We start from the raw sequence: 12,803 nt of genomic DNA, 5'->3' as shown, positions 1-12,803 counted from the left end.
AATACAATGTTTTTACATTTTTACTAAAATGTACATTATTTTATTATTGAATCACATTAATAAAGAAATCCGTCCATTGCTGGTAATCAATTCTATATAACTAAGGTAAAGACAAAATTAATCCTTATTAATGTTTTAAATATACATAACATCATTTAGTTAAGTAAAGTAATCCTTAAAGAACGTCTGTTAGCACATCATCGAGAAGGTATGAGATTGAGGCCTTATCAAGAGAGGGAAGGCAGGTAGCTGAATGATAAAATTAATATATTTAATAATTTAGATTATTAAATCTATAAGCAGTCAACCTCCATTGTTCCAAACCTTGGAACCAGATTTTAAATACATAGATTCATTTATATTTATTTACATACTCTATGGATAAAGTTATATCGTTTAAGGGTAAATAAATTTATATAAGTCGTACAGATTTTGCAATCAAAAGAATGAAACAAAACAGAAAAAAAAGATTATAGTAGTAGGCTAGGAGAGAGGGACTAATTGACATGAAATTCACTTTTGAGCAAATGAGTCGGGCATGGAATTATAGATTCATGAAAGTATATTGACGTCATGTTTTCTTCCGTTTTTTCCACTAGAGTAAAGGATCCTTATTCTTTTGCAAACTTTATACACTTATAGTACTTATGACATAATTTATATTAAGATACATTATTCGTAGATAACTCTTTGGAATTAATCATATTCAACTATATTTATTTATGGTAAGTGGTATTAGGAAAACTACCCTAGGGAAAATTGCCCGTGGAAGATTGCCCTGGAGAAAATCGCCCGTATTTTATTCAAACTTCATGATGAATAATAACACATTAGTAATTCGCTTCATATTACTTATGAAAATATCTAAAAATATTTGTTTGTTCCATCCCCCAAGGGAGGATCTTCAAGTGTGAGTAATATTATTGCAATACAATTTCCTTCTGATTTTTTTAATTCCATCCAATCTTCTAAGAAATGGATAGAGAGGATTGGTAAGGAGGAAAGGATAAATAGCTTAGGGTTTCTTAAAATAACCCCCGCCCTCGTACAGGCCTGGGGGTAGTAAAAAGGTTCATTGGATATATGTGATGCATTGCGGTGGTTTTTAAGGATCCAACACTACCCCGAGACCATGACCAACTCAAGGGTCTTGAACTAGTTTGTGGTGTTAGTGGGATTCCTTGTATGAAGTGGGCACTACCCCCGGGACACTGGCCAATCCGAGGGAGTAGAGTATTCAATCATATTTTAAGAGGCTCTAAGCTATCTATACTCCCCCTCGTCCTAATATATTGCAATAATATTAGGCAAACTTGAATGTATTCCCTTGGGGTATGGAATCAGGAAATATGTTTAGATAATTGTCATAAATAATATTAGCCGAATTTAAAATGTTTTATCATTCATCACAAAGTTTGAACAAAATACGGGCAATTTTCTTAACTGGTCATTCAATTTTCTCCAGGCCAGTTTTCCGCGCACGGTAGTAAGTGATGACTTGGTTAAATTTGTAGATTCACATTTTATAAATATTAAACACAATATATGTACCCCTTATTTTACTCTTTTAATAAATTGCATACATGAAAGGAAAAAATGACTCATATGGGAAAAGGAAAAACGCCGACTATATTACAGATATTTAGAGTTCCATGACTCAGTTTGTTGAAGTGATATTGCGAGTTAATAGTTGTTTGCAAAGTTCAAAGCATTATGATACTGTTGAGAACTATTGCATACCATAGGTAATGGTATTTTATATATATATGAGTATAATATGCTATCAATTTTTATGTATCAATTGCCCCATTCATACGATACGTTGAGCCATAGGTAATTGTGGATAATTGTTACAAATAAAATAAAATTGTTTATTAATAATTATTATAATTGAGAAAAAGTTTAATTTAAGCATACATGTTAAAACAGAGCAAAAGTAGCTCAGTAGACAACGTACTCGGGATGAATTATTCTCTAAAACTCGATGTGTGTAGATTTGATACTGAATTACTCAACCTAATATTTGTAGAACTGAGATTGTGAAAGACTCAAACTCGAGTCTTTCACAATAATACTGCATCCTAAAAGTGGGAGAAAATCCGTTAAGAGTAAAACAGTAATTGATTATATACTTTATTTCCAAGTCGACACAGACTAGTGGGACAAAAAAGGTGCCAGCTACTCTTTTACTTTAAACACAAATATCATTGAACTCTTAACAAATCAGCTCGACTAAACTATTAAATTAATCGGAATTAATTATTATTATTAGTTTTTTTTTTTAATTAAAAGGCTATTAAAGACGTTGGGAAATACTTTTAATATCTGGAAAACATTTTATGAACATGAAAAAAATTACTCAGAGTTTTATTTTGCAACTAACTAACTACAAAACCTCCACCCTTTTAATTGAAATCACAACAAGAATTCGCCTAAAGTAAGAAAAAATTGTATACGTCAAATGATTAAAAAACGTCATTTGTCGTACGTCAAAATTGATACTCCCGAGGATTAAAGTTATTTCGAAACCGATTACATTTGTACAAAAATTGATTACATGGTAACATTTTTATATTATGTAACTAGTACATTGGGTTCTTATAACGGATGCTCCATTGAAATCTGAACACTTACTAATTCAATAATTAATGAAGGTTGAGTGATTAAAATATAAACTATTAGTTACAAAACAAAAACCCATGAGCTATCTAGCTTAAGTGCAAGTCGAGAAAATGACTCGTGAACGTGAATGACAAATTTACAATCGTGCACTCCAAGCAGTTTGGCATCTCCAGGAACACCGTGTACGTCATTTCTAAGTTTGAAACGTTGGAGAGGAAGAAGGGCTCTTCTACAAAGGCTAACCTGGACCAGAAGGAGTTACAAAAAACATCCCGGGCCAATCCACTCAAGTCACTGAGGGCCCATCCAAGAGATCTCGGGGTTTCGCACCAGACTGTCCAGAGAGTAAAAAAAGTGATTGGAAAGAACCTTGTGAGGGAGGAGAGGCTACTTTTGACACCAACAATGAAAGGAACCCATAGGCTCCGTTGAAATCAGAGAAAACCCCACTCCGTTTCTAGCAAGGATATAAAATAGGAATTACTCCGATGTCCAAACCTCATTCTATTCTGACTCCAGTAAGAACTTACAATTAAAATTCCTCAATAAATCCTCAGTATTATTCTTCATGAGCACACGTACGAGTGATTACTTTATACTAAGATGTTATCTTTTCAAAAAATAAAGAATGATGCACTCTTTAGATTACCAACTAGAAAAAATATATCGCACGTTATAGTCATATTCTATGCAACTCTACATATAATTCATACGTAGAGCAAGTGTGTCCGCAGGGGGTGGGGTGCCCAAAAAAAAAAAAAAAAGTTAAGATTTTTTTTATTTTGACTAAATTTTTTTTTGAAAAATTTAGCTATTTGAAATACTTTGTCAATAGCTATTAATTTTTGAAACTTTTTTCGATCAAACATTAATATTTGAACAATAACTTTTTGTCAAAAATCCACTGATTTATAATTTTTTTTTCCAAAAAAATTAATACTTGCAGTTTAATTTACTAAAAATTTAATTTTTCATGCTTTTTCCCCCAAAAAATTTAATTTTCTGTGAATAGCTATAGATTTTTAATATTTTTTTGCAATAAATTTTTCGTTTCAAATTTTCATCTAAAAAAATTAATTTTTCATGTTCCCCCCAAAAAAAAAAAAAAAAATAATTTTCTTTTAGTTCGATGGATTTTTTCCAAAAAATTGAATTTTTCGATTTCTTTTCAAAAAAAAATCCAGAAACCAAGTTCTCTCAATGTATAATCCTGCAAACGCCCCCGTAGAAGGATTTTTCTAAATAAATAGGTAAATGAGACAAGGTTAAAATTATTTCACGTGTAGACTATCTATGTAGATGCACACTCATAGACTTTATATTTCGTTATTTTCACCTTTATGTTTTTATGTACCTCTTATAAAAGAATAAATGTCTTTGTCAATTATATCCATGGTATATATATAGTAATTCTAAAGGCGATTGAATATTATCATAATGAATTCCTTTATTGATTGTTTTCCAAATATTTGAGAGAAAGTTGGACGCGTGTTGGGTGTCAAGTATTTTTCTCTAAAACCTGATTTTAATTTGATCTAGTTTTAAAAAAAATATTATATCTTCATCGTTATAAAGAAATATTGCATCTCCTCAGCTCATACACTGATTATGCAACAGTTAAGCCATGGCCTTAAATGCCAAAAAAATATTATTAAAACCATCTCATGAGCAAAAAATTTCATTAAAATTCATTCATTGGTTTAGCCGTGATTCCCGGAAACAGACACAGACATTCGCATTCAATATGCTGCCTGCTATCACAAAAGCAGTCTATAATGATTGTTTTCTAAATTGAGTCAATTTCAATGAAGAAACTATTTTAATTAATCCCTAGGAGGCGCTTCAAATTACAATTACATTTTTGACCAAAATTAATCGCTTAATAAATGGGGGCTTGTTGGTAAATTCATTCCCTATAAAATTCATCTCAAAAAGAGATAAGAGATATTCCGAGATTTCATACGGATTATTTTTCTAAACTATCTACTTGTATTGTGAAGCGCTGTACAGAAAAGGGCCCGAGGAGCGTGCTTATAGCTTAAGTAGTTTAAAATTGTGAAGAGATAAAAGATCGAAAAAAGCGATTATTAAGTTTGATGGATGAGAGTGAGTGGAAGTAGGCATAGACGATAGTCAATAGTAGGGGGAAAAGTCATTATGACCAATAATACCCATGAATCACATTCCTCCAAACTATTAAATATTTATGATGACGTCATTTGTAATCCATAAACACGATAAATCATATCTGTCTCCCATACATCACTGGTCATTTGTAGTTCCGACTCTCACAGCCTTCCTGTACACAACTTAAAGATCTAAAATTAAGTAAATATTCTTAGGTTATCCAACTTATCACAGAAATGTGAATATAAAGCCTATAATTGACTGAAATATCGAGTGGTCCATTGAAATCACAACACTTTGAATTTTAATTCTCAACAACATATAATTTATTAATTAACATCTAGCACAAATACGCTATCTTAAAGATAGCCAATGAAAATTATATAGAAATTCTAAACTATAAATATATAATAGGAAAAATTTCTATTGTAAAACCTCCCTGTATACAACATTTTTTGTTGTTTATGTCCATTTGATGTAAATATAATCAAACCCTCTCTTGAAAATGGAACATATAATTGGCATGTTAAAATTGCATGTTTAATTTATCTATTGTCATTGCCATTGCTAACTTGCCATGTTCCTTCTTCAACCATTAATAAAATGATAATTGAAGTTACATATTACAATTAACTCGCTCATCCTCTTCCTAACTCCTCTTTAATTCGTATTTAACATATGCGCAACTTTTTTCTGTTACCAAGTGAGAAATACATCACACACACACATATATAAATTATTTTAATTATATAGGATAAGATTTCAATAAAATTAATACTATGAATAGATGTGTTTCTAAGCTCTCTTAATCATTAATATAGCTGTCCCCTGGAGGCAATTACAGCTTCCAGGCGGATACGGAAGGCCTGGCACCCTCTACAAATGTAGGCCTTTGTCATAGCGTCCCAGTGCTGATTGACTGTGGTTTTGAGGGATTCGGTGGTGCTTGGATGACGGACACTGCAGGGCTTCCCTTCGATATGCACCCAAAAGTTGTAGTCGATGGGGTTGGCGCCAAGGTTGCAGGTAAGCCGAAAGTGTTAAAAAAAGTTTTAAAAAAGTCTTGCAACGAAGAGATGGGTTCCTTTCATTGCTGGTGTCAAAAGGGGCCTCTACACCCTGAAAAGATTCTTTCTACCAAAATTTTTGATAGTTTTCTGGATAGTCTTCTGGGTAATCTTGAGATCTCTTGCATGAGCCCTCACGGTCTTGATGGGATTGGCCTGACCTGTTTTCTTTCACTCCTCTGGATCAGGTTTGGGATTTTTGACCGAGCCTTTCTTTCTCTCTTACGTTTTGAACTTTAACATGGTGGTCCTGTAGACGTTCAAGGAGTGCGTGAATAGAAATTCATTTATCATGTTCAAGTGTCATTTTCTCGACTTGTACGAAAGATATAAAGTTTTTTGTTTTGTTTTTTTAAACTAATGTTTCATGCTTTAATAAATTGAAATATGAATTAATTTCAATCACTCAATTTTCATTGATTATTGAATTAGTAAATGTTTAGATTTCAATGGATAACACGGTTATGAAATATTATGCTTCATTTATATTTTATTATTTCAAAAAATTTATTGAATATTCTTTCTTTTCATGATTTTTGTTTAAAATTCTTTTTCTATAAGCTCACCATAGATTCCATTATAATTGACAAGTAGCAATTATTGACGAATTATAATATTCAAAATCTTAAGAGTGCGTTCGAATTGGACGCAAAAGTCTACTAAATAGAACTGTTCTTTAGCTTAAAGTTCACTATAGTAAATGTTTGAAATATTGAAAATATCAACGGTATTTTTCCACGGATGATGATTTGTTATCTATTTTGATTAAATGAATCTAACGACTCTTCAATAATCCCCATTTTAGTATCAAATGCATCTTTATATTTACTTCTCGAGTCTGGCTATGAACTTGTTTAAATATTTTATTATGTATAATAATATATTATCGACCATGGCATAGAATGAGATAGTAAAGAGGTTAAGGGCAAAAGGTCCTTGCGTGGAATGTGTCAAAAATTCACGAATTATGGATGAAAAAATAATAAAATAACATTTTATTAGAATACTTCAATTTATTTTTATCACTTCTACCACCTTTATGAGCTTTCAAAAAAGAGCTGAATCATACTTTTTTACTACAAAAGCTCAACGCAAAAGTGTACTACTAAAAAAATAACGATTTTTTTTTATAAGAAAATGTTTGTCTATTCAACATTGAAATAAAAAAATATATGATAATATAGTGCTGTAACTGCAAGGGGGGGCTATATTTGCCCAAAATAATGATTGTGCCCCCGATGGAAATAAAAATAATAGGTTGGGGAAAAAGTTATTTTTTATTTTTCGTTTTTTTTTTTTATAGGAGTGTATGAATTCATATGGATTTTGAAGAACAATATCATTATGTCTGAGGCTGATTGGGATTTGGAGTATTTTGAACTGGAGTTGTGGACTAATAAAGCTATATGTGACAAATTGGATGTTGAAGATGAGGTAGATGATATCAAGGACTCCTGGGACAAGGAATTAGATGAAGAGAAAGATGAGGACAAATCAGAAAAAAACATCTAAAGACTCAACAGCTTATCAAGTAAAGAAGATATATGAAATCATTGCCGAGAGAGAAACCTGAAAGGCTGAGAAAAAGCTTGGATTATTTCAATTGGAAGAAAGAGTCAACCCTGAACTGGCTAAAGTTATGATAGGTGTTTCTTTGAATTTCAATTTCGATGGAATGAATCCTTCAACAAAAGATGATTTTGATTAGTTTGAAAAAAACCTTTATAGAAAAAATTAATACATTCTCTGCTCCACCATATTTCGGTGATTTTATCGAGAATTTTCTGATGAATTTGTATGCTGTCTTTAGTCCAGCTTTTCTTAAAAAGATAAAACTGTCATTTGAATCACTTCATTGGGCAAAACGTAAAGAAGAAAAGCTGCAAAAAACAAGAAAATGGAATTGAGAAAGGACTTATGATATGTAGATTATGGCTCATATGATATGGATGACTCTATGTGATAGGTTTCCCTCCTCTTCACCTTCTTCTTTATGTTAGATGAAAGTTAATGAACATGTTATTTCGAACATATTCTACAGCTTCAATTTGTTTCTGTATTGCTATAAAAACCTTTTTTTCTAACGCACGAAAAGAAAAGTATTTATGATTTTTTTTTTCTTCCATTATTTTTACTTACATATGACATATTTCTGTGAATTTTGTAAAAAAAAAAGTGTTACAATCATCCGATTTAAGCCAATTGTGCCCTGCTCTGTTTGATAACTTACTGCCAACGAGAATCCAACTTCATAATGCCCTTCTTGTAGAAGCCCTCTTCCTTATTGGGGAAAAAAATCAGATAACTAATTTTCACATGGCTCTATTGAGTTGTTCACAGTAGAGGCAGAATTCAGCGTGAAAAAATCGCTCGAACCACTGTTATGCAACACAAACCGAAATAGGATTGGCTCTGTATATAAACTCTGTAAATTTTCTTGCTCACTTTTCACATGTTTTCCTTCTAGGTAGAAAAAAGGAAAAATATCCCAAATTTCGTCTTTTGAGACCTCTGTACTTAACGCCCAATAATTCACGACTGAATCGGACAAGCACAATATTGTCTAACAAAACATTTGTAGTATACATGCATACCCTTACACCACCTTATCGTATGATTCGATGTGATCACTAATGAACAAGATATACTTAGATAAAAAAGGGGACAAGTTACTTTTTCCCAAATCTAATAGGTATGATCATACGTAATGACTTTTTATACTACTTACAATTGATTATTTGAATAAAGATCTTTGAAAGACTAAAGAAAAACAACTCACTATTTAAATTTTAATCAACTAAAACTGCATAATTGTTACTAAATTATTGTGGTTAGAATCGTTTGAGAAGTATTTTTTCCTCCAGACTTGTATCAATGTACATAGATGAATAACAATAACATGATAAATCATAAATTATTTATTTATTTCTTCTATAAGAAATTGAAAATAATAATTTCAAATTAATAATTTTTTTTAATTTAAAATTTGTAAAGTATGTAAAAAAAAATATTTTCTGAAGAAAAGGTCATTTTATAATTCGGTTTATTTTCTTTAAAAATGTCAAGAGAAAGAAGTTGAAGGGGCTGAGTTAGTATATTGGACGTTGAATGTTACTTTTTTCAGTTTCTGGACAAAAAAAAAAAAAGATATGTTGAGGACAGGATTTTGGATTTTTAAAATTATAGTCTCGACCCTTAGTCCTCATAGAGTTGTCTTCCTTTGAATATATATATGGTTACGGAATTGCGATCATAACTCCTTCAGAAGAAAATATAAACAGAAATAAAAAATATTTGAAATTTTTATTGAGCTATTAATAAATATGAATCTCAATGTGTGTCTTTTTTTATTTTTATTTTGTCTTCATCCATAATAATAATCCTACTAATTAGGTTCGTTTTTAATTAAGCATAATCTCTTCATTTTTATAATAAATACATTAAATTGTGCAAAAAAAAAAGTTTACAAATTCCCCGAAAACAAAAGCTACATTGTAATATATAATTTTTTCTAAAAAGATTGCAAGGACGAGGGGGTTAATTTTGAGCTATATGGCTCATAATTCCAAAACTATAAAATGGATCCATTTTTATTTTAGTATTACAAAATACTGTAAATATAAAATTAACTTTGTTTCTCAGACATTTCATAATATGTACATTTGAAAAATACTTTAATATAAGTAAGGTGGGGCATTGAATTTTAGAGTTCCTCTATGGTAGGTCAGACGTATACAATATATGTATTTTTATTTGGACAGAGTATTATTCTTGCTTCACCTTTAGAACGAATAAAAATATTACAAATGAGATACTTTTTAATAGCAGGTAAAAATGGTGAAAACTATGTATTTGTAGAAATGACCTTCATGTAGACCTAGGGGTATGTATGTCACAAAATTGCTTCGTTCCTTTCAGTTTTCAATAACAGGTATCTTTTCGGCTTCAATTTTGATAATACATGACTATTAGCAAAAAAAAAAAAAAGATTCTTTGAAGGATCTCGCGCAATTTTATGTGAATAAAAAAATATTTATAAACAACCCGATTGTTTTATAACTTTTAAAAGGGGAACGATAAAATCTCACACAAACGATTTATGACTGAAATATTTACGAGTAAAATACTTATCTGTTGTGTCATTGTAAAAACAATCATGGACAAAAGTCAAGAAAAGAAAAAATTCCCAATTTATTGATTTACTTCGTATTTACTGAGTGGTGCATTGAAATATGAACACTTTGAATTTTAAGCATAAAAAGATGTAATTTATTAATTAACAATAGAATTTCAACAAAATTAATGCTATAAATATATGTGGGTTTGAGCTCTCTTAATCATGAATGTATCCACCCTTAGTGCCAATGATGGCTTCGAGGGGGCGGTGGAAGGCATGGAACACTTTGGAGATGTAATCCTCTGTCATAGCCTCCCAGAGCTGGCTGACAAAAGCTTTGAGGGCCTCGGTGTTTGGACGATGGACACTGCAAGCCTTCCCCTCGAAATGAATCCAAAATATTTTTAGTCCAAGGCGCAGACATTAGGGCTATAGGGAGGTTCAAAGTGCCAAACAAGAGTTCGAAATAGTCTTGCATAAGAGGAAATTGTTTTATTTTATTGCTAGTATCAAAAGTGGCCTCTCCACTCCCATAAGGGCTCTTCCCACCAACTTCTTTCATAGCTTTCTCGACGGTCTGGTGTGTAATCCCGAGATCTCTTGCATGGGCCTCATACATTTGAGCAAATTGTTCCGGGCTGTTTTCTTTAACTCCTCCACGTCCAGTTAGGCCTTTTTGTCAGCGCCCTCTTTCCTCTTCAACGTTTCGGATTTGCTGAGGGCGTAGACGGTGGTCCTTTAGAAGCTTAACTCCTTGAAATGCGCGAATGGAAATTCGAAAATCCCGCTCAAGTGTCATTTTCTCGACTTGTATATGCTTTAATACGTCGAAACACGAATTAATTTTCATCACTCAATCTTGATTACTTATTGTATGAGTAAGGGTTCAGATTTCAATGGACCAACCAAGAACTTTATTTTTTTTATTTAAAATACTTATATTTCAACCTTTCAACAGTAAATTCTATCAACCTCTTTATATATTTGACAATCTATTTTAGTATTCTATTTAATACAAATGCAATCCAGACTCAATTTTGAGAAAAGTCATTTTAGCTTCCTTTTATGTTGACGGGTCTTATATATATTATGTATGTATAATTATAAACTTGATACAGCCATGTTTTAAAAACCAATTTTTATCATAAACATTGTCATGCCTCAAGCACCTGACTCCCTAATAAAGGCAACTATGGACTATAATATGTTAGAAAAATCGATATTAGTACAAATTAATAATTGTTATTCATCTTTCAACAAGAGAATATAAAAATGATGATTATCAATCATTGCTTCTCAAAAGGTTTTATAATTGGATATTATCGATATTCCTTATAGCATTGGTAAGCTTATTATTGATACTAGAACTGCTTGATAATAATTTTATTTAATATCAGAGGTGGGGAAACGTCCTTATACTACAAGATAGAATTGAATCGAAATATCTGCTTACAAGTCAAGCCCCTGATCTGATTACCGGAGGGTTAGAAGCTCAAGGCAGCCATCTACATTGTGCATCGACGTTTTCAAGGACAACTTGCTCCTCTGGGTCCAGGAAAATTTTCCAGACGGGAACGTCGTCTTTTACCAATATGAATATTATACAGCCCTTCTTAGCCAATAAAATTGCTTTCTGGGATTAGAGAATTTGGCCACCATACAGTCTGGATGTCAATCCCCTCGTCTTTTCTTTTTGGCCACACATTGAGAAGAGGGTCTGTAGCATCCGTCGCCCAAACGTTGAAGCCATGAAGGGCTCTGTCGACGAGGAGTTGGCTGCCATGGAGCCAAACTTCCTTTGCAATACTTGTAACACTTTTCACAAGAGACTTGTCTCCATCCGTTAGGCCAATGGCGGTTGAATAGAATAAATTAATTTGACATTGGGTATGTATCAGTAAGATTCATCAATTTTTTTTTCTTTTAATTTATAATTAAAGAATGGCATGTTATTTTATTTTTTCTTTCAATGTGTGTAAGTTTCAAGTTTCCACCCGGGAGTTAAATATTTTCTTAAATTAACTTTGGGATCAATTACTTAACTAGAATGAAGCCTCAGTTGAGTGCAAACCTAAGCCTATGTTCATTTTTCCTAAATTTAATTTATTGTTTTATGAAGCATTTTTATTAAACCTACATAAGGACACCAATTTGAGACCTATACAATAATGTTTTCCAAAATTATGTTCCATTATGTATTTTTAACGTTTTGTGCTACCTCGACCTTCGATCTTAACCTCATAATATTTAATGGTCCCTTACTGTGGCCCTATATACATAATCTTCTTAACAAGTTCGATCATAATCGTTTCGTTACTTTTGACGTAATCCTGGTTACCAACAGACAATCAATTAGACGCCAATATATGTATAACGTATCTTCAACTTCTTCTGTGAATATGGCATTATTCGAACTATAAAATATAAAAATTTAAGCAGAGATATATATTCTTTTTAGTAAAATGGGAAATATATAAATAACAAATTAATAACTTGTTTTCATAAATAGTAATTGAATAAATATCCATATGACTAATTATTCTGTTGAATAACATAAAAATAGAAAACATATTGGTGCATAAAAATATTTTTATTTTTATAATTGAATGACTATTACAAATGAAACAAATTTAGAAGGAACAATATTACTCATATTCTTCTTCTAGACAATTGTGTTTTATTTCTATTAATAGAGTTGTGATAAATAATGAAATGTAGTTGACTGTAAAGATATACATAAAAAACCAGTCGATAATGGTTCTGATATTATTTACATGCATAAATACTGTTTATTATTTGTTGTCGACAACAAGGATCTCATAAACGGAATCAGAAGAACCCGACTCAATTCAGTAAAACTTTGTAACACG

The 12,803-nt window shown here is 31.4% G+C and overlaps 1 pseudogene; it reads left to right on the top strand.

Annotated features, from left to right (window-relative positions):
• The first annotated feature begins 7,160 nt into the window (after positions 1–7,160).
• On the top strand, positions 7,161–7,779 carry LOC121124080 (eukaryotic translation initiation factor 3 subunit J-A-like; annotated as a pseudogene).
• The last annotated feature ends 5,024 nt before the right edge of the window (positions 7,780–12,803 follow it).

This window comes from Lepeophtheirus salmonis, chromosome 9, assembly GCF_016086655.4.
Source record: "Lepeophtheirus salmonis chromosome 9, UVic_Lsal_1.4, whole genome shotgun sequence".
In the NCBI taxonomy this organism is placed as follows: domain Eukaryota; kingdom Metazoa; phylum Arthropoda; class Copepoda; order Siphonostomatoida; family Caligidae; genus Lepeophtheirus; species Lepeophtheirus salmonis.
This window is presented reverse-complemented; position numbering and strand designations above follow the sequence as displayed.